Source organism: Lissotriton vulgaris, chromosome 9 (assembly GCF_964263255.1).
Source record: "Lissotriton vulgaris chromosome 9, aLisVul1.2, whole genome shotgun sequence".
Taxonomy (NCBI): Eukaryota; Metazoa; Chordata; class Amphibia; order Caudata; family Salamandridae; genus Lissotriton; species Lissotriton vulgaris.
This window is the reverse complement of record NC_141697.1, coordinates 661,789,753-661,813,507: the sequence shown is the minus strand read 5'-3', so window position 1 is coordinate 661,813,507 and position 23,755 is coordinate 661,789,753. Positions and strand designations below refer to the sequence as shown.

The 23,755-nt window shown below is 47.6% G+C and overlaps 1 protein-coding gene across 1 annotated transcript in view; it reads left to right on the top strand.

Annotated features, from left to right (window-relative positions):
• Positions 1-6,440: 6,440 nt before the first annotated feature.
• The window catches only part of GPR4 (G protein-coupled receptor 4), a 297,433-nt gene continuing 280,118 nt past the window's right edge, over positions 6,441-23,755 (top strand). Inside the window, exon 1 of the mRNA XM_086938365.1 lies at positions 6,441-6,589. The gene's annotated coding sequence lies outside the window, so the exon portion shown is untranslated. The remainder of the gene's footprint in view (positions 6,590-23,755) is intronic.

Genomic DNA, 23,755 nt, shown 5'->3' with positions numbered 1-23,755 from the left:
TGTCCGCCCCCAACCACGAGTCAGGGACTTTAGCACGCCTTGCCAGAGCATTGGCTAGCAGAACAATATAAGGGACCCATACATCCTGATCATGCTTAAAAAGATCCGCTGGAATGCAGTCAGGACCTGGTGCTTTACCTCCCGGGACAACCCTTAGCACTGCCCTCACTTCGGAGGCAGTAAAGACCAGGGCATCGTCAAAAGTAATAGGCAGCAGTGTGGCAGGACTAGTGACATTCGCTTTAAATTGGTTACCATAGTACTCAACCCACTCCCTTGGCTCAACACAGTTTGAGGGGACTGTATCCTGAGGGCGGTTTCCCCATTTGAGCTGCCGCCAAAATGTGATCATGTTGTTACTCTGACAGGCCTCCAGCAGTTCCCTCCAACGAGCCTCATCCCAGTTCTTTTTGGCGATAGCCTGCGCATTTTTGTAGATAGCCCTACAACTACGGATAGAGCTCTGTACTCTTGTCTTTAATGCTGCATGCAGCGCCTTTTGTGATTCCCTGCATGTACTGTCGAACCAGGTGAGGGGTTTCGACCTAGTTCTTCTGTGGCCAGAGCACTTAACAAATAGAGTTTTGAGGTTTAAGAAAAGATCCCTGTGTACTGTGGTAATATTGTCCAAAAGAACCGACTGGCCCAAATCCACTAATTTGAGTCAATGTGTCCCTAAGCAAACTTCTAATCTTTGACATAGCCTCCTCATCTAGGGCTAGTTTAGGCCAACTAGCCCTTCTTTCATTATTAGATAGGGAAACCTGGGACAAACAAAACTCTGCCACAGAGAGCACAGCGAAGGTGCTATCTTTAATCGATAGAACCAGAGGATTGTGGTCGCTCTCAGGTCTACTTACTACCACCATATCCAGTAAGATGGGCCACATTTCCAGGTTCACCAGGATATAATCAATGCGGGAGCCAGATCTACCATTGTCGAAAGTCGATGCCCCCTTCCTGTCAGACTTCAGTCTCCCATTGACTGCACGCATTCCTAGATTCAGACAGAGTCCCTTAAGAAATAGGGCTGATTGTGACCACTTCCTAATGGGTTGCAATTCTAAACCTGGAATGCCCCATAGGCTATCCTCATCCGCAGTGATTATCCCATCATCCAACCCCAAGGGTTCGAAACAGGTATTGAAGTCCCCCATTACCACCCTATTAGTATTCACCGGCAGTGAATTTAGAAAGCCCTCCAACACTGATGCAACAGGCGAACATTTTCCACCTTGAACACCCCGCATATAAACATTAACAATCACCACATTCAGCCCCGATGGCGAGGTTACTCGTATTGCCAGCAAATCCGGGTTGTCCGTCAAAAGCTCCTCCACAGAAACACCTGCATGTTGACGTACCCAGATAGCCAAGCCTCCCACTGGTCTGCCCCTGGCACCTTTCACGGCTGGTTTAAAAAAGTTTACAAAGCCAGCATGAAAAAAGGGCCGAATGGCCCAGGTCTCTGTCATGTCGTGTATAGCAGTCTAGTGTTTGAGGATAGACTCGTGGGAGGAGCAGGAAAGGGAGGAGCAGGAAATGGGGAATGGGAAGTTAGTTATGAGTAGGACAGTCATGAATAAAGACGTGTCGAATACTACTCCTGGCTCCTGTCCTATTTGGGGGGGCATGACAATGGCGACGAGGATGGGATAATGCTGAAACCCACATCTGCCCAAAACCCCTGCCGTCCGTGAACGGCCCGAGACCTGAGAGCCTGCAGCCTGTGTCAGTGCCGAGTGCAAGAAGCGCGAAAAACGAAACGCGCAACACGTCGAGCCTGAATGCTGCCCCATGAACTTGACTTGAAGTCCTGGCAAGTGAGCCAACTCCACGATCAGGTGATTGTGCGAAGCCCGACCAGCAAGCGCTGTTGAGCGCTGGAGCCGCCTGAAGCCGAGTGCTGTTTGTAGCCCAAATCGGGAGCTCACCCCCGATGCGTGAGACTTGGCATGCATTCGCCGAGTGAGCGCGCGACCGAAGAAAGTGAGGTGGGAGCACACCCCGACCTCACCTGGATGCTGCAGTGCTGTGAGGGTGAAGAGACCCGGAGAAGAGTTGCTGCCTCTGCGACCAGCGGTCGGTGAGTCCTGGATGAATCAGCATTGACCGGAATGAATGAAAAGGAAGTCTCGTGTGAACTGAGACTTCAGTGTCGGCGGCCATCTTTACGTCAGGCAGCCTATAGAGACACCCCTGTTCAAACACCCAAGCGGCCATTTTTAAGTCAGGCACGCAGAAATGAGCATTCAACAGACATCAGAAACAAGCATTGGCGCAGAGAATAAATAAACACTGCAATAGCAAACATAATAAGCACATGCAAATGCAAGAAACAAAATAAGCAAACAAGCACGAGCAAAAGCAACAATAAAGTACAACGAACACAAGCAAATGCGGATCCCGAAACACAACAAGGACGAGCCAAGGCAAAGTGTGAAGCAACAAACCCAAGCAAATGCAAGCCTTAAACGCAACAAACACGAGCAAAGGCAAACTCTGAACATAACAAGCACAAGCAAATACAAACAATCAAACGCAACAATTACGAACAAAGAAGCATACAGCCAACGGGCGAGTGACGACCAAGCTGATCTCAAGAAACCAAGTCCTTCCAACTGAAGCTTGCGCATTCCACCATCATGCCAGTGAGGAAAGACACGCACAAACCCAAGCCCTGCATCGGAGTACCTCCTCCAGTGGCACAAACCAGCGACCACTGTTTAGGTCCCGAATGGTCAAGGTGGCTGGAGTCGTTGGACGAATTCCTCGCAACAACCGGTGAGCAGAGGGATAGCAGACGTCGACTACTATTGCTTCAGCTGGTGGGTCACGAAGGCCGACGCCTAATCAAAACATTTTCAGCAAAGGACACAGAGACATATAGGGGACTCAGAGAGACGCTGCTCGCTCATTTCTACACAAAGGAAGACGTGGATCATGAACGCATTGCTTTCAACGCAGCACGGCAGGAACCACTAGAATCCTTACCAAGCTTCCTTACCCGGCTGCAACGTCTAGTGAAATGTTGCCACTTCGACACTTTCACAAATGAAGATGCAATCCGACTGCGGGTGATTGAAGGCTGTTCAAAGCCCGACACCAAGCGCAAGATCATTCAAGGGCGGTTCTCGCTAAAAGAGATCATCAGGAGAGCCGAAGTTGGAGAGCGGGTCACAGCGAGGGAAGCATCCAAAGAATTCCACCAGGACGCAGGAAACAAAAAGAGAAGAAAGGAGACATTCCCCATGTCCGCGAGGAAAATCCAGGAGACAAACAAAACCAGAGAGAGGGAGGGCGAAAGCAGACTAGAGGCAAGATACCATGAGAGACAAAGTGACAGGGAAGCAGGAAACAAAAAGAGAAGAAAGGAGACATCCCCCATGTCCGCGAGGAAAGCCCAGGAGACAAACAAAACCCGAGAGAGGGAGGGCGAAAGCGGACTAGAGACAAGATACCATGAGAGACAAAGTGACAGGGAACTACCTGAGTCACCAACACAAAGGACAATGGATAAGGGTGTACGAAAGACTGGGACAACCAGGAAATGTGACAACCAGATTGACATAACGTCGAGAAGTCACTCAACACACTACTCTGGGGACATATCAAGCAGTGACACAGACCACACAGAGGAGGCCGAAGACAGTCTACTCAACGGTCATGACGAAAATACCAAACACCGGCGAGGGGACAAGTCACGTTATATCCAGAAACTAACATACTACTCTGGCGAACCATCAAGCAGAGACACAGACCACACAGAGGAGACCGACGACAGTCAACTCAACGGTTATGAGGAAAGGACCAAACACAGGCGAGGGGACAAGGCACGCCATCTCCAGAAACCGATATACACACACACTCGAACAACTCAAGACGCATACGCTCAAGCCATCTGTGATCAGGAGAAAACAGAGAAGAGTCGAATGTTCCAAGACCAAACTAAGGAAGTAAATACGTGGCTAGCAAACAACCCCGTCACAGCAATAACACAAAAGACATTTCAAGAGATGCACCCAGAGGAGTGTCTCCTCGACAGCATCGACTCCAAGAGCGTGTCATCGACACTTCAAGAGATGCACCCAGAAGAGTGTCTCCTTGATAGCATCGACTCCAGGAGTGCGTCATCGACCGATTCAGAAAGCATGTCTGGACGATCACCTAGATCAACGGAATCCTGGTACCGACAACAGTCACGGTGTCCACCACCTGAAAACACAGTGGAAGCAAAGACCGTCTTCCCTGTCCAAAGCAGCACACCTCAGGCCAACAACCCGCAATGCCTGAACTCCCCACAAAACAACATGCCATGTCAGCCCCAGGAACATCATGACGTGAAGAATATACCGTCACCATTGAAGGGGTCAGCAAGGCTTACGCAAAAGGGGCACAGAAGAAGCACGGATGCAGGCGACTGTACCCGCTGGGCGGGAAAGGACCACCCAGTCACCCCACCCAGAAGGGCCAACACGTTGGGAAAGAGAGGTCATCACCATCAGTCAGAAGGGAAACGTGCACCCATGTTGTCTGGTATGCCTGTCCACGGACAGGAGAACAGTGTTGCCCCTGACCGAATAAGACAACGAGAAATAGAAATGCATGCAGGCGCTCGGAAGAAAACCAAAACAAAGGACACACATGTAAGAGATCAATTGTCACTCAAGCAAGAATTACAAAAGAATACGGACAGCCGACATCTAGCGGAGCCATCGACAGCCACATCACAAGAAGCGATACTCCTGTCAAGACTGCCGGAAAGACACAACGAAGTATCTCCAGCAGACTGCGCCCTGCTGACTGATATGCACGACTCGGAACAAGAGGACACAGGGCCAACAAATGAGTCCCGAGACCAAACCGGGTCACCCATGTCAGACAGTGCCTTGCTGACTGGTATTACAAATGAGTCCCGAGACCAAACCGGGTCACTCACGTCAGACAGTGCCCTGCTGACTGGTATGTACAACTTGAAACAAGAAGACAGCGCTGCCCCCGACTCAAAGAGACAGAAGGAAGTAAGATCTCGTACAGATGCTCGGAAGAGAACCAGAACACCGTCCACTCCTGAAGGAGATCGAGCGTCAGTCGAACGAGAACTACCAAGAAAGACAGATTGCCGCTATCGAGCTGAGTCACCAACTGTCGTCTCACACAAAGCAGCCACGATCACGTCAGAATCTGTAAATGGGTGGATAACCCGGAAGACTATTGAAGCCCGCAACGAATCAGAGAACCAGAAGACCACACACAATACTCCGTACTTTCAAAGGCACACTCCCGCAGTCAAGGATACCCTTGTCGAGGCAGATGACAGCAGCTTGAACAAAGCAGTGCCTCAATAGACTATACCTTGCTAGCGCCTGAGAAGCTGACTGAGTCTAAGCCTGGAACGGCAATGTGTCTATGACCCCTGCAGACTCCCGCAGACCTGTGTGTGGACGGTCAAGAAACTACGAACAAGTTGAAGATGACTATTTTGTTAAGAAAGGGGGAGATGTCATGTCGTGTATAGCAGTCTAGTGTTTGAGGATAGACTCGTGGGAGGAGCAGGAAAGGGAGGAGCAGGAAATAGGGAATGGGAAGTTAGTTATGAGTAGGACAGGCATGAATAAAGACGTGTCGAATACTACTCCTGGCTCCTGTCCTATTTGGGGGGGCATGACAGTCTCCTGGAAGGACCAAATGTCAGAGTGGTCTATATAGGAAATGCATTACTTGTTACTGATACTGTGATATATAGATGCATTTGTGTAAATGTGAATGGATCTCAATTAAAAAAATGATGCCGTCCAGGGAGCTCCTGTCCCCAAGGGCAGTCCGGATTAACCATGGACAGGCCTAACCTTCAGACACACTCTAGATTAGTATGACAGCTGCGTGATTGGAAAATAAGGATACCAGTTTTTCATATGCAATCCGGTCAGTCAGGGCACTGCTGCACAACCACTTACCGGAGGCATAAATCTCAAAACTTCTCAATAATGGAATTGTAAGTAGAAAAAAAGAATTGTAAGTAGCAAAAAAAAACGGACATTAGCCTCCTCTAATAACCTCATCCAACATGGCTGGCATTTTATTAGGTGAAAATCCGATGTCAAAAAGAATTTGTTTAATTGCTCCTGACTGGGGGGGTTTCGTTACCCATAGTCTGACCTTTTCATGATGGAAACATCTAAACAGCTTCCGATTAGTTAGTGTTGAAGTCTGCCCTTGGTCTGGCGTTCGGCCAGCCTAGTCCGCTATGCGGTTTCCCCAAATAATTCGTGTATTCCCTGCCCGTCGGCTATTTTCCAACACAAACTCCTCCTCGGGCCTAGCAGAAACAGGCAGAAGCGCTGATCTTATCTCACATCTGTGTTACAAACGATAAACAATACCCTGGAATAGGAAACTGTGTGCAAAATCGACACGCAGATTTAAACACTAAGCCACACCCCTAACAGCGTACGGGAAGGGAGCTCAGTTCTTGCTTGGACACCACGGAGGGAAAGGACCGCTGGAAGACCTGGTTTCACTCCCAGTTTCAGTGCTACCACAGTCCCGTGCTGAAAGAAATCATCCAAAGGGGCAAGGCACACGGAGGGTAAGTGCAGGAACACCGGAAGGGCTGGCAAATACCCCGCCCCCATCAGTCCCCACAAGGTCACTTACAAGTACACGCTGTGTGTGGCCTGTCCTAGATTTAAAGTTTAAACTCCGCTGTAGCACGGTACGGGGAAGGAGATAAATACATGGTGTGTTACTTACTGCTCGGCAGGGGCGCAACTTGACCGGAACGTTGGGTGCGGGGGAGGGTGGCGCTAGCACTCCTAGCCAGGGATGGCCCTAGCACTCCTAGCCAGGGATGGCCCTAGCACTGGTCGCACACTGTGCAAGTCTTTTTTGGCGCCCTCCCCCATTTGCTCCTTTTTCATGAATTCCCTCCGTATAGGGGAACCAGGCGTCCCGGATTTGTCAGGGCAGTCCCGGTTTTTCGCCAGCTGTCCCGGCAGATTTCAGGAAATGTAGCTCATGTTTCGGTTTTTAGAGTGTGGGCTGAAAACGGAGGGAGGTGATTTTTTTGTGTTTTACAAAGCAGGGATAGTTAGCAGTTTTTTTAGGAAGGCAATTTAATTAACAGACCTGCTTACTGCGTTTAAAAAATGTATTTTATGTATGTTCTTCTTGCCTTTTCTGCCATTCTCTGCCGAGGAGCGCTGTCATCTGTGCACTTACTTGAATTGAAGTAAAATTGTAGCCCTTCTTCTGTTTTTGTGAACTGTCCCAGTTTTTGGCTTTAAAATTCTGGTCACCCTACCTCAGTACTATTCACCAACAATGCACCTCGTCTCTCTATAGCACCTTTCTGAAAAACATTTAATTTTGTTATAGTGCTAATCGTAGTTTACTTCCTCTCAGTTCTGTGATCTGCATGGTACACGTTCTTTGTAGCAGGCACATTAACCCCCTGCGCTGTGTTGGTGGCAGGAATGCCCATGTGAGTGCACGGTGAGCGAGGTGACAGTGTGAGAGTAGGGTAATAGGAGTGACTGCAGGGTGAGTAAGATGACCAGAGGCGCAACTAGAGCCAAATTTTGGGAGGGGCTACTAAAAATTTCGAAGGGGGGCACATTTTTACAGCTATAGGCATAGTGGAGATGAAAGTGTGAAAAAACAGCAAAGCCTTGCTAACACTTGAATGGTCTTTTAAAGACCTGTGAAGTACTCGGGTGTGGCTGTGATAAGCTGAAAAACTCTGTGTGCCCGGAAAGCTGTCTCAGCCTGGACTGACACACACAACTGGGGGGAGGGGCCGAAGCCCTTTGAGTCCAATGGGACGTTGCATGCCTGGAGGTGACCATAGAAATTTGGGTGCTGGTGTAAGTGCAGAGTGGGACGAATGAATGGGCAGTGTGGGCAGCTGCCCAGGCCTCGCACTCGGCTCACCAGCATAGGGCCCGCATCAGTTCACCACACCACCAGCCCTCTTGTACTCCTGCCGATTCAAGAGAAAAAAAGGAGTCTCTTTGCAATTGGGCCCATGAGAGGGAGGGGGCCCTCCCTCGGCCTCTTAGGGATGGTGTCCCAGTTGCAAGGGGATACATTTTGCAGGTTTGTCCACTTAGAGACACTGCGGGATGCCCATTGTCAGCACTTTAGCGCCCCACAGGTTAAACTCTCAGCCTCCAAGCAATTCTCACACCTTCAGCCTGAATTGAGCTGTAAAATAGGTGCTTGTAGGTGGCTGAGAGGAGGAGCTGCGGCCCAGGAGAAGTCTGAACAAAGCAGCTTATGGAGCCCTGAATAAGTCACACATAGAAATTATGAGGGGCCTTGCACATTCCCTTTCGGCTCAGGGCCCCAAAAATCATATAACCGGCCCTGTGAATGCATGGTTAGTGATAGACTTGTTTGAGTAAGATTGCAGATTGAGCAGTGGAGGGGGCGGGTGAGAGAAGAGTCACAAGAGTGCAAGGTGAGTGGTGTGTTTGTGTGACGGCAGGGTGAGGTACAGAGTGTGACGGCAGGGTGAGGTACAGAGTGAACAGTGCATGTGCATTATGAGTGATCACTGTGAGTGCAGGGTGACCGGGTGAATGGTGTGAGTGCATTGTGATCGCTGTGAGTGCAGGGTGAGCCTGAAAGTGAATGAGGAGTGCGTTGTCTGAATGCAGGGTGAATTCCCAGACACTTGAAGTAACTTGGCATGTTATTGACGGTGGCGTAGAGTTTCAGATATAAGTTAAACTATTGCTTTTATGCAGGGCTTTAAGTGGGATGAAAAAACTGAGGGGGGGCTCTCAAGAAGGGGCTTGGCCGATATAATTAAGGGCGTTGGTTAAAACATTTATGCTAAAAATCTGAGCTCAGCATAATGTGCCACCCGACTGGTATTTCGCTGCTTATTTCTTCCACATAAGTAATGTAACACCTACAACAAGCCAGGACTATTGTCTTTGTCAAAGGTTGTTAGTTGTATAAGATAAATATACTACATGCATGCATACAGCTATGGCTTTGTTGTATATAATATTGAAAATGCTTCAGTTCTTGTGCAAGAGTTTCTAGCGTAATGGCGAGAGCTGCCAACTTCTCAGCTAAGGAAGCAAGTTTGAGTCTCAGCGTCGGTTCAACATCCTTTGTTTCTGGGCAAATCACTTAAACGTCCCTGCCGACCCAAAAAATAAATGAAGACGTCCTTGTTGGTGCTCATGGAAAGCACTTTGAGTTTAGCAATAAGAACTGCAAAGAAATAAGTTAAATCAAAACAGTGAATTGCTGCAGATGTAATATTTTTTTTTCCCTTCTGAGTGTGAGGTTGAAAATGGAGAACCCGATAGGGACCCGTCTTTGCGCCTGCTATCAGGACCCGGCCCACTTAAGACCTTGCTATTATAGCAGTAATCAGGGATCAAGGGTGGAGGAAATCTCATGAATATGCTTGCCAGCTCAATATTTTGATGTTCCAGTTGGTACAAATGTAAGCAGTCACCTAAAACCATATTTTCAACACTTATTTGTGCATACTTCGAACAGCAAATATAAATAAAAAGCACTTTTAATTGTGTTCTAGGGCTACCAGAATGCTCCATGACGGATAATTAAAGGGAACAAAGACAGAGAAGTCACATTACAAATGAATCCATATTTTTTTTTAAGTATAACCCTATTTAGTGTCAAGATGAGGTTTTTGCAGACTCTTTAAACATCACATGGCTGGCATTTTTCTTTTGGCAACCCTACTATATATTCCTTTTCATGAAACGCATTCTCACACTACACAGTTAATGTCAAATACAAATGTAAGGAATAGGCAGAGTGGGTGCCCGGGGGTACTGGAACCAGAAAAAAAATATAAGACTTGGTAACCAGTTTACAAAGGTATGTAAATATGCAAATGGTCTTTAAGGACCTGTGAAAAACTCGGGCTTGCCGGAGATAAGACTCCAGACACTGCCCAGCCGAGCCCAAAGCAACTCGAGCTGCAGCAGCCCGGGCTGAAACACATGACCATGGGGGGATGAAGCCCTTTTAGCCCTATGGGCCTTGCAGCCTTCTGCTCAGTTATCGGTAATGACGGCTGTCTCAATGTTTTGAGTGGTTTTGTGATTAGAGACACATATATAATGCAGGAAGAATTCAGGAAAAAGCAGCCACGCTATGTCAGACTAATTTATCAAAGCAAACTGTTTTCAAATGCAGTTCAAGTTTTTGTGATTTTTTTTACAGTTCAACCTACAGAAAACCATTTGAAAAGATAAATAAAAGACTGAGTTAGAACATAAACGAGTTGTCCATTCTATCATGCTCAGTGCTTTTAATGGAAATATAGAAGTGCAGGTACTCACACTGTTATGTTATGTTATGTTAGTGCTATTTGTATTGGGCACGGCTGCTCCAGCGAAGGAGCATCCCGGCACACCGACAAGGTGGCGAACACAACACAACTGGGAAACAGAAATAATTATTAAGAAAATGGGGAGTGAAGGATTTAACAAAGCTCAGAAAATAAATGAGTTTTAGCGGCCTTGCGGAAGGAGAGCAGGTCACCAAAGGTCCGGAGTTTCAAAGGGAGAGCGTTCCAGAGTGCGGCTGCCCGCACTTTAAAAGAGCGACCCCTCACCCGACTGAGTTTGAACCGAGGGGCTACCGCTAATTCTTGGTCTAGCGAGCGCAGAGTGCGGCCCGGGATGTAAGGGCACAAGAGTTGGTGCAGTAAGGGAGGTGATAGGCCCTTCAGAATTTTGAAGGAAAGGCACAAAACTTTAAAGTGGATCCGCTGCCTAACGGGTAACCAATGCAAGGCTCGCAAAGATGGACCGGCCGAGCAAAACCTAGGAAGACCTACGATCGCTCTGGCCGCAGCGTTCTGCACTCTTTGAAGTCGGGTTAACTCAGCCTGGTTTAATCCTATAAAAAGGGAGCTGGCATAGTCCAACCGCGCCAAAACCGTTGCTTGCACCACCAATTGACGAGTTGCGGCATCAAAGTATTTAAGGGCAGGGCGCAAATTGCGCAGGATGCCGAAGCAGCAAGCCGCCGTCCTTTTGGTGTGGCCAACGAAGTTGAGGGAAGGGTCCAGCCAAACACCAAGGTTTTTGATCTCCGCAACCGGAGTGGGGGTCGGCCCCAGCTCAGAGGGCCACCAAGTATCTCCCCATAGGTCCGTCCGCTTCCCAAAGATCATCACCTCCGTTTTTTTGGCGTTTAGTTGGAGACAGTTGGACGTCATCCAACCAGCCACCGCCCTGAGTCCTTCTCTGAATCTTGGGGCATCCACCCCAGAGTCCCCGCTGATCGTGACCGCTAGCTGGGTGTCATCTGCGTACGACACCATGGTCATACCACAGAGCTTCACAACCTCAGCCAGCGGCCTCACGTAGATGTTAAACAACGTGGGGCTCAGTGAGGAACCCTGTGGGACCCCAAGAGACAGAGGATGACATTTGGACTGGTAGGGCAGATTAGCTGCTTGCTGATTAGATGTTCCAGTATTTCCCATTACATGTATTGCAGCAGTGCTGGAAAGTTTAGGGGCCAGGGTCGTATTGGTATCACAATTATTCCTGGGCACTCTAGAAAAAGCGGCCCATAGTCCCTGATCATCCCACTCATTATAGCCTCAGGGCATTTTCCTGGCAGGGAAGGTATCAAAAAGCACACTGCTGTTCAAGGGGGGTAGGTGAAAATGAATCAATGAATCTTGCCACCCGTGCAAGGACCCTACATACAACCCACACTCCTTGCACCTGCCATTGCCTAAAATTGATGACCCGGCGGGGTAGATAAAACTGCTTCTAGCAGGGCAAGCGAGGCAGAGCGCCAAGGTGAGAATGCCCCAAAGGCTAAGCAACACCTGATCCCCAGCCTCAATTTACAGCATGGCAGGGGAGCGACCAAGATACTGGCCCCACATTAAAGTGGCGTGGTGGGGACTGGGGAAGAAAGTCAGTCACTTGCACCGGGTTACAGAGGTCCCAAAAAAACGGCCCATTGATGACCTTAAGGCACCGGCCCATTGGCCAATGCCCGATTGCCCGCCTTCCCAATCCGAGCCTGGCAGGGGCTCTCTGTTTCAATTTATGGTTTAAATCTTTTTATTGAAGACATTTTAAGAGCATACAAGAAAAAGTAAGGCCCTCAGCTCTTCATGGATCTTGCGGATAAGACAATAAAGTTGAGTTGCAAAAATTACCAAAGGTAAGCAGCATGGAGCGGGCAAACCTAATAAGTGAAGCGAATAACACTATAACCCCCCTACTTTCCTCACCCACCCCTCGTCCACCTTGAACTATCCTGAAAAAGGGGTTAACAAAGGTAAGGGAGGAAGATACAAGAGGTCGTTCGGTGTTTAACGTCACCGCTTGCAAGATTTTTGGGAGTCCTGGTCTGGGATTTGCGTGTCGAGGAGGCGAGGCAAGCGTAGGTACCGGGGACACATCAGCTCCCGGAATTCAGACACCAATAGTGTTAGAAAGGGCCGCCACAGGTCGGGAAACTGATCCGCTGCCGGCCAGTGTAAGGGTTAGTTTCTCCATACCCAACACCAGCCAAAGCCTCTGAAGCCAGCCAGTGTGTGTAGGGATCTGAGTGGTGCACCAATGAATCAGAATGTTTTGGATGGCAGCTCCCAGGGCAATTGCGGTTATTCTACCCCTCCGGGATTTAAGTAGATATGTCAATGGATTAGGGAGGCCCAAGAGAATATATGAACGGAAGCGTGGGAGCTGCGTCTCAAGATGCAGGTCAATTTAATCTAAGACTTGGGATCAGTAGGACTGTAAGCAGGGGCAGCTCTAGAGTATATGTTCTAACGTTCCCACTTCCCCGCATTCCCACAAGCAGAGATCGCTGCGCTGGGGGTCAAAGCGATGCAAGGGCTCCGGGGTGTAGTACCAATGCGTGACGATCTTGGTCAGGGTCTCCGTGAGCCCCATTTGGTAGGCCGAGTGTCTGGCCCTGTGGTAAATTCCATCCCATTCCTTGTGGCTTAATGTTCTTCTAAGGTCTCTTTCCCAACGTGTACTCCCTGCGCTATATGTGAATATAGTGTTGGCTAGTAGCATTTTATAGAGATCAGAGATGATTTTTCTGTCTGAGGTGCGTGTCACTAACCATTTCTCATAAACAGTCAGTAAGCGATGTGCGTGTGGTTTGACTTGTTGGTGCAGGGCCCAATGCCGAATTTGAAGGTACGGCAGTCGCTCCATCTCCGAGAGCCCAGAGTGCTCCCTGAGCTGAGGGAAAGCAATAATGCTGTCCAAGTCAAAGAGATGACCTAGAGCCCTACAAGGGGAGGCACACCAGGTCTGAAAAGAGCAGATGTCGAGTGAAGTCTGGGTTGTCAAATATCGGCGTAAGAGACCACGGGAAAGTAGTCAATTGGGTTGCGACATTGGTGCGGTCCCAGGAGTCCATGATAGCACTCGTAATGAATGAGGCATATAAATTAGGTGGGCGTTGATGCTTGCGGAGAAAGGGCACACCCTGTAATGGTCTACGCTCTGGAAGCGCCCGTCCTCTGATGAAGCTGTTCAAGCTCCGCCACCCTTTGTGTGATCTCCGCTCGCTTACGGCTACGTACTCGATTCTGAGCAGAAGATATAGCGATAAATTCACTGTGAACGACTGCCTTTGAGGCCGTCCATTGGGTCGCTAAGGAAGTGTCGGGATTATCATTCTGGGCAGCGAAATCAGTGATGGCTTTCCGGATTTGGTTGACCACTGTCGGGATGTGCAGCAGGGGGTCTCGCAGGCGCCAGTGTCTAATAGAGCGCTTGGAGCACGGGAGCCGTTGGGTGGTGAGCACAGGGGAGTGATCTGAAAGGGAAGCCGTCAGTATCTCCACGTCCTCCGCATAAGCTCGCATGGAGGCGACCCTTTTATTTCAGATTCTTTCTGCAGGACCCTACCCTGTAAGGAGCGAGAGACCAGGATGACCATCCCTGCCGATTTTGAGGTGTTAGAGGAGAAGAGCTGTGTGGGGGATACCCTGGATCTCATTCTGTGATGATCTTTTGCAAGGAGATGAGTCTCCTGGAGGAGGCATATATCAGCCTTGAAGTGTTCCAGGAAATGGAGGACAGCTCTACGCTTAATGGGGCTGTTCAGGACCCTTACATTAAGTGTAAGTACTTTGATGGGGTCAGACTGCATCTGAAAACTGTGAGCGAGGTATAGCATGGTGTGAGCGGATGGCCAATGTGTTTGGAGTGAGGGCCGGAGACCTAGGTTGCGGTCGCCGAGCATCTCCAGAGGTGAACTAAAAAAGGTGGATGAGGGAACCCCAACTCATCAAAACCCCAAGAACATGTGAACAAGAAATAGTCCATGAAGAGAAAAAAGGGTCCGTCGTCCCAGGACAACTGGAATCACTGTAAAATCGGGTCAGTGGTACGGTGAACAAGAACAATTTCTCCACCCGCCGCCCCCCAGTGAAGAGCAGAGGAGCTTAAAAGAGGAAGAAGGCTCAGGGCCTCCAAGTACATCCATCACAGACGGCGGAATCCTCCCCTGCTAATGTTTCGGCTACCACAGTCAGCGCTTCCTTCTGACCCCTAGCAATGTCCGAGGCAGCAGGCTTCCTCAGGCGCCTTCTCCTACCCTGTCGTTGCCAGCCTGATGGTGAGATCTTCGGACCCGAGCTCGGGCCGCCTGAGTCATCTTCCTCCGTAGGTAGTGTCAGTCCCAACAGCTGGCAGGCATCCTGTAAGGATCGCAGTTGTTGCAGCTTACCACCATGCCGAAATATCAGTTGGAAGGGATGTCCCCAAGAGTATGAGACACCCAGCCCCCGGAGGTGTTTCAGTTTCAATTTAAATAAGTGAGTATCGGACAGTCCCTGCCTATTAAAAGCATCGACCATGCTCAAGATTGCTCGATGGCTGAAAACGAAGGGAGCAATGGGTTAATTGTACTTCTGCGTTTGGCCGGGAAAATGTACTAACAGTGGACAAGCAAAAAGGTTAGTTAACCTTTGAAGTGAGTTGTGTAAAAAATGTGCTGGTTTATGAAAGGCTGTTCAAACTCACTCCTTTAGTAGAGCTGAAACCCCTCATAAGACAGGTAAAAGCGCTACAAAAAGACCTACCATTCCACAGGAATTGGGCTTGGAGAAATAAAAAACTTGAAGATTTTGCGTTATTGCAGAACATTCTCGGCTCCAGTACATAATTGGCAACATTTGAAAAAAATTCCAGTGACACTTCGCAGCACAGCTATCTTCTTCTTACTTGAAAATGTATCACATCCACTGCCCCAAAGCTCCACCCACTCGACATATTCAGCATAAATGTACTCCGCCTACTTGTCCTAGTGCAGATTATAGGGTCTACTCCATAAAGAGAGAATTGCAGGGAATTCACAATGTGTGGTGGCTATGGAGCTGGCTGGGGTCTCAGGAGCACTGGGGCTCCATCTGTGGCCCCCAAAGATAATGAAATATGTGGGTGCCTCTGGTGGGCCCTGTTGTCAAGGCTCCAGGTTCTCCTCGGAATCAGGCTGAAGCTTAATGGGGTCCACCTCTCGACATTCCCAAGTCCGGATGGAATAATTCCTCTCGGACTAGTGAGATGGTCAAGCGAGGGAAGGAAAGGGTAGGAACAGCAGGGAGGGAGATCTAGAAGTAAACAAAGAGAGGGACAAAGAGAGGGACACATGTTATTGGGATATACACTACTCAACATACAGATTTACCAGGCAATGAATGTGAACCACCCCCATGTCAATATAAGCACTCACAACTACCTGTAAAGGAAAATAAGGGTGGCTGTAATGGAGAGGAAGATCGGAGAGGGGAAGACACCGGGTAATAGCCTCAATCTGATAGAATGAAAAATGAGTTAATTCAGATAAGTATGTATACACTACAAAAAAGTATTGTCATTTCTATAGACACCATAACAACTGATTCATTTTCCTACCTGGAACAGACTCAGGCTATACCCTACTAAACAGTATCTGTTTAGCCCAGGATCCCCCCTGCAGATCTCCCCTAGAAACAAAGAAGAACACTATGTGGCTTTACTGAATGTTCCACAAGAGAGAGGACATCATATAAGACTGATGGATCCCTGAAATGTTTCACTGAGTGACACACACTATTTCCTCATAATACGTATCACAGCGTGATTTAAATGTTATCAGGTTTTAAAGTTTCATATGTCGTTACCCAGTTTTATCTCACTGTGAAGATCAATGTGGTCCACAGATACATCCGAAAACCAAAAGCTCCCTCTCCCGCATGAGACTGCGATTGCACAGCGTGTCTTGCCAACGGGAGGGAAGATGCACTGCTATGGAATTAGAAAACAACAAGATCTCTCTCCCGCATGAAACCGCTAAAATGCAGCACGTTTCGCCAACAGGAGAGAAGAGAAAAGGTCAACTCGTCCTTCTTCCCGCAAGAGAACGCGGATGTGGAAGCGTCTCACCAACGGGAGAAGGTAGGCATAGAACTGGCGTGATCAGAGCCACGCAGTACAGAAGCAAGGGAAAACAGAGTGGTGCATGAGCACCCTTACCGTCCGGCGATCGGTACACAAAGAATATGGCAGAATAATCAGCGTCCTCGTCTAGGCTCCATCTTTCCATATACACCGCTGTCAACCACGCAACAAGCGTGTGGACGTCAGTGCGCCGGCGCGCATGGCACTATGGGAATTGTAGTTTAGGTTCGCTCCGGTTCCTGTGACGCTCGGTGACATGCCGCGTCCTTAGTTCAGATGCGCCCTGACAGTACATCCCCCTTTCGGAGAGCACTGACAGACACAAGGCTTGTTTGGGTATCGCCTGTGAAATGCAGCCACCAGCCGGGGCGCATGCTCAGAGGAGGCGGGTTCCCACGAGTCCTCCTCGGACCCATACCCCTTCCTCAACACCAAGTACCACAAACGAGCACAGGATATCCCGGAGTCCAGAATACCACGAACCTCATATTCCAAATCCTGGTTCACCCACAAAGGCGCAGGACGCTTCACAACAGGACAGTGGGAAGGCTTCACCAGCGAAACATGGAAAACAGGATGGATCCGAAAATGCGAAGGCAAACACAACTTCACCGCAACTTGCCCTACCATGCGCAACACCCTATAAGGACCAATACATTTAGGGTTAAAAAAACTGTGCCTTTTGAACTGAATGTTGCGGGTGGAAAGCCAAACCAAGTCACCGCTCTTGTACACTGGAACAGGTCTCCTATGCCTATCAGCCTGTCTTTTGTACAACACTTTGGCATGTGTGAGATGGTGTGAGGTGTCAGGCAGTGTCTGTCTTATGTGCGTCAGCCTCTGTTGGACCACAGGGAGTTTCAAAGACCGGCCAGGGGAAACAAACGGAACAAAGCGAGGTTGAAACCCATAGGAACTATAGAAGGGTGAATGATGCTTGGAGCTATGTAGTGCATTGTTATAACCTATCTCAGCTATCCACAACCACTCCACCCAAGCCTCTGTGTTAGAGTATTTGTATTTGTATTTTGTATTTAATTTATTTATAAAGCGCTAACAATCATCCTAGGTAGGATATCACGGCGCTGAGGTTTAGAGTCTACATAGCATCTTAAGAATTGCTTGAGGGTTTGGTTCAGCCGCTCCGTCTGGCCATCAGTTTGTGGATGAAAACTGGTGGACAGAGCGGATGTGATGTTCAACCTCGTACACCAAACTCTCCAAAACCTTGCAGAGAAACTGAGACCCTCTGTCCGATACTATGGTAAGAGGAAGCCCATGTAACCTAACCACATGAACTAGCAGCAGATTGGCTAACTCCCCTGCAGTTGGAAGCTGTTTACAAGCTATAAAATGTCCCATTTTTGTCAAATAGTCCACGATAACAACGATGACTGTGTGCCCTTTATACATAGGTAAGCCAATTATAAAGTCAACTGACCATTGTTCCCAAGGATTGTCTGGAGTGGGCATGGGTTGCAGAAGACCTTGCACCTTTTGGTGGTCCGTCTTCATCTGAGCACAAACGTCACACTCTTGTACCCAACAAAGTATATCCCCACGGAGCGATGGCCACCAAAACTGTCTGAGGGTGTTTGCAGTGGTTTTATGTCACCCACCATGTCCAGCACAGGGAAGGGTATGGCGCCAGTGAAATGCTTGTTTTCTGACCTCTGTTGTGGGTAATAACACCTGTTTACCTCTCATAGGTAGCCCTTGAACCGTCTTCCATTCCGGATGGTGTTTGAGCCATTCTCTCCAACGAAAGGTACAAATTACCTTCCTGATTTTGTGAAGAAAATCGGTGGTTTGCGTTACACACACCACCAGGTCGGGTGAAACGATAGGTCGTGCAGGATTGGAGATGCCTCCCATCTGGGTATCTTGTCTGGATAAAGCATCTGCTTTTTTGTTATCCTTTCCAGGTCTGAAGGTGATGATGAAGTTATATTCGGAGAAAAACATCATCCACCTGAGTTGTCGAGGAGTCAGAAACTAGCTGATTTCATAAATTACAAGTTGCGATGATCAGTGTAGACCGTGTTTAGCCCCCTGTATCCAATGTCTCCATTAGGAAAAGGCAATCTTGATCGCCAGCACTTCCTTTTCTGCGATGGTGTAGTTTTTCTCGGCACAATTCAATTTACGAGACATAAAGGGCACCGGGTGCATCTGTCCAGTAGAAGAATGTCTTTGTGATTGAACTGCCCCCACAGCGCCATCAGAGGCGTCTGCTTTGATGATGAAAGGCAAATCGAGGTCTGCATGTGCTAGCACTGGTGCAGAAGAAAAGGCTGCTTTCAAAGACTCAAAAGCTTTCTGTGCATCTTGGTCCCACTGGAAAGGAACAGTCTTCTGCAACAGACGTGTGATTGGAGCTACTAGGGCTGAGAAATGGTGTATGAAGCGCCTGTAGAAGTTAGCAAACCCCAAAAAGCATTGTATGTCCCTCACGGTTTGACGAACCGGCCACTCTAAAATGGCGGTGACTTTTCGCTCAGCCATGATTTGACCATCTGGGGTAAGCATTACTCCCAAAAATTCTACGGTGGTAACGTGGAATTCACACTTGGTTATTTTGCAAAACAGGTCGTTCTTTTGTAAAGCATGCAGTACTATCTGGACATGATCCTGATGTTCAGAGGTGGTTGCTGAAAAAACAAGAATGTCATCAATATACACAACCACAAATCTATCGAGGTATTCCCTAAGAACATTGTTTAAGAAAAACTGAAAGGCCGCAGGGCATTACAAAGGCCGAAGGGCATCACAAGGTATTCATAAAGCCCATATCTGGTCTTGAAGGCGGTCTTCCATTTGTCTCCGTCTCGTATACGGACCAAGTGATAGGCCCCCGAAGATCTAGCGTTGTGTATATTGCGTCCCCCTTTATTTGTTCCAACAAAACCGAGACAAGGGGAAGAGGGTATTGATTCTTTAGCATTCAGTGAACTATAGTCGATGCAGGTTTGGAGTTCTCCATTAGCTTTTGGTATAAAAAATAGAGGGGGAGCTGCTGGTGACTTTGAGGGATGAATAAATCCTAATGACAGATACTTATCCAGTTACCGACGCAAGTGTTGGTTCTCCGGCTCGGTCAAGGCATAAATTCTACTGCAGGGGACTACTGCTCCAGGAATGAGATCGATCTGGCAGTCGTAAATCCGATGTGGCGGTAAATCCTCAGCCATACTATCACTAAACACCTGAGCAAAGTCTTGGTAACATTCCGGTAAGAACACTTCTTTTTCCGCAGCCGTGGCTATATGATATTGTCAGGATAGGGCCTTGGAGAGTTCAATGATGGGATATAGACAGTGGGTGGAACAATATTCTGATTCCATTGTCAATTACAAGGAGGACCATTCCACCCTCGGATTATGTTGTTGAAGCCATGGCAATCCTAGTATGGCACCGTATTGAGGAAAATGAATGACGTTAAATGAGAGAAGCTCGCAATGATTATCCAGGTACCATATTTCCAACTCCTTTGTGCGAAAACAAATAGGACCAGATTCCAATAGCTTACCATCCACGGCATACACTTCTTCAGGGAGATCTTTCTCAATTAAATCAACTCCCAAATGGAGGGCCTCATCTTCATCCATGAAGCAACCTGTAGCCCCTGAATCCACCATCACAAGGAATGGAAGTTTGTTTTCTCCAATTACTATTTTCATTTCGATAAAGAAATGCGCAGACTTCGTATTATTGTCGTTGTTGACTGAAGGGATTTCTGTTTTGCTTAAGGAGTGTCCTTCTTCCCTCCTTAAGCACATTAGTTTTCCAATGGAAGTTCCGCCTTGAGTACTGCAACTTGACCTCCCCTGGATCGTATGTTCTGAGGCTTCACTGGGCATTCACGTAAAAAATGTCCTCTCTTTCCGCAGTACAGACAGAGCCCCTGTTTTCTCCGATAAACTCGTTCTTGGGGTGTAAGGGCGTCACGGACCGTCCCAATGTACATAGGTTCCGCTGAGGTTGGTCTGTGCTCCGGTACTCGAGGCGATTCCCCATATAACGATCCTTGTTCTCTTCTTCTATGATCGCCCTTACGTTCCTTCAATCTGTGGTCTAATCGTAGCTTTAATTCAATGAGAGCTGTACACGTTTTTGGTTGAGGATCCACTTGAGTGATGACATCTTTCAAGTCGTCTTTCAAGCCCTGATAGAATATTGCTGCCTGCTTAGATTCTGGCCAATCAGTCTCAGCTACTAGCCGTTGAAAAGTATTTAAATACACCAGGAGATCTTTACTTCCTTGTCTTAATTCGAGCAACTCTTTGTCTGCCGAAAATGTTTCATCTCTCCTATCAAAAGTCTTTTCGAATTCGTCTTTAAAGGCTTCCCAATCATGGAGGAGGGGGTCGTCTCTTCTAACGATGGCCACTGCCCACTGGGCTGCTTCTCCACCTAATGAGATCAGAAAGGCTACCCTAGCCTGATTTGTAGCGAACATCTTGGGTTTGCAATAAAAATGAAGCATTACTTGTGTCAAGAACACTTGGACTTTATGTATATCCCCATAATATCTTTCTGGAGGGGCCAAGTGTATTTGTGAGGGGACCTCAACTATTACTGTCCCTGGCTGGGGAAGAGAGGAACCGCTTGCATCAAAGGGATTCCTCTGCAAGTGATCTACTTTAGTCTGAAGCAGTGCTGTTTCACTGCGGGAGGAAGCCAACTCGTTTTGAACTAAAACGAGAGAGGCTAATACATCATCTAGGGTTGCCATGTCAGCTTCCACCTGATCAGGAGGAGAGTAAAACGTGGGCTGATTATTCTGTCAAGGCTCCAGGTTCTGCTTGGAATCAGCCTGAAACTTAATGGGGTCCACCTCTCGGCATTCCCAAGTCCGGATGGAATAATTTCTCCCGGACTAGTGAGATGGTCAAGCGAGGGAAGGAAAGGGTAGGAACAGCAGGGAGGGAGATCTAGAAGTAAACAAAGAGAGGGACAAATGTTATTGGGGTATACACTACTCAACATGCAGATTTACCAGGCAATGAATGTGAACCATCCCATGTCAATATAAGCACTCACAACTACCTGTAAAGGAAAATAAGGGGGGCTGTAATGGAGAGGAAGATCAAAGAGGGGAAGACAACGGGTAATAGCCTCAATCTGAAAGAATGAAATAATGAGTTAATTGAGATAAGTATGTATACACTACAAGAAAGTATTCTCATGTCTATAGACACCATAACAACTGAATTATTCTCCTATCTGGACCAGGCTCAGGCTATACCCTACTAAACGGTATCTGTTTAGCCCAGGATCCCCCCTGCAGATCTCCCCTAGAAACAAAGAAGAACACAATGTGGCTTAACTAAATGTTCCACAAGAGAGAGGGCATCATATAAGACTGATGGATCCCTTAAATGTTTCACTGAGTGACACACTATTTCCTCATAATACGTATCACAGCGTGATTTCAATGTTATCAGGTTTTAAAGTTTCCTATGTCGCTTTCCCAGTTTTATCTCACTGTGAAGATCAATGTGGTCCACGGATACATCAGAAAACCAAAAGCTCCCTCTCCCGCATGAGACTGCGATTGCAAAGCGTGTCTCGCCAACGGGAGGGAAGATGAATGCTATGGCAGGGGTGTGGAATTTAATGAAATATTTACTTGTCCAAGGGACAAGTAGCTTCATAAATCTACTTGTCCTGTAACAAAATCCACTTGTCCCTTTGGTGCCACATAGTGCGCCGTAAAATAATGGCAGCCATCTCAATATAGAAGAGCTCTGATAGTATCCTCTCTGGTTAATGTCAGGCTAATACTATAAAAGGATTTGACTTTTGGGGGGTTTCACTAGCTTTTCTCTAATCTTTTCCCATACTGAGCAAGGTTGGAAATTTACTACCCCTGACAACGGCAGAAGTAAAGTTTCTTCCAGGGCTGGGAAAAATGTGGTTCGAGGAAAAGTGAACTTGTAAACACTCTGATTTCCACTGGGGAACATTCATCTTTGCTCATGCTAAAATGCAATTCACAAATATTTTCTAGAATTACGGTTTCCTGGCCTACTTAAGGAAATTCATGTGAATTCATGAAAAACGTAAATCTGCAATAATATAAGGACATATATCCTGGGTGTACTTTTGTGACTTACTTTAACATTTGAGCCCCTAATTCAATCTGAGTTAACCAAGACTTTTTGTTTTTATTTAAATGCTTTCTCATCCTATCTATAGGCTGGCTTCATTGTGTGTGACATTCTGCTCTTTTACAAAGTAGTTTTGTTCAGTACCAGGAATTTCTATGGCAATGAGGCCTTTATGAGACCAAATACTGGCTGTCTAGAAAGAACGTGCTGGCGAACAGCACCACACCTACCTGATAATCCCAAGGTAGAGAAAGGAGCATAGGGCAGGCCAAGTGAGTAACCAGAATATTGAAATACCCCCACTTTGATCCAAAGCTCTTATGCCACCAAGCAAGCGAAAAAAGTCACTGGAGTCCTCTCCAGAATTGCTCTGTCTCTTCCATCTAAGCATCCATCCATTCATCCTTTCACCCACTGATATCTAGCATTTCATCTTTACATGGTCATCCATTCATTCTTTCATCCATTAGCCTTTCACCAATATGTTTGTCCATCTGTTGATTTGTCAGTCCATCCGCTCATCAATATTCAAACCTACCCATCCATCTCCAAACCTAACCATTTCAGCCATCTGTCCATCCTTTCGCTCATCCATACAGCCACCCATTCCCTCCATCCATCTATCCATCCATCCATCCTTTCACTTATCCATCCATCCTTTCACTCATCCATCTATCCTTTCACTCATCCATCCACTCTTTCACTCATCCACCCACCCACCCATCTACCAATCCATCAATCCAATCAATCCATCTTTCCACTCATCCATTTATCCTTTACACTCATCCATCCTTTCGCTCCCTAATCCATACACCCTGTAACCCATCCATTCACCTTTTCCTTCATTATAACATCCTTTGTCTATCCACTATCCCCGTCACTCAACCATCCCTGTCACTCATTCATCCATCCATGCATTTAGCCAGCAACACTTACACTCACTCATCCTTTCACCCACACATTCATCCATCCTTTCACTCACACCCACCCTTTCACATTAATTATGAGCTTTTGTCTGTCGAGCTGCAGACAGAAGAGGCCCATCAAGAGCTCCACCTCTACAGTAGCTGCTAAAGTGGGGTGTTCACGAAGCCCCTGTTCATACCTATCCTTCCATCTCCAAACCTATCTAGCAAACTCATCAATCCAGCCTTCCTTTCGCCCATCCATCCTTTTGCTCATCCATCCATCCTTTCATCCCACACATCC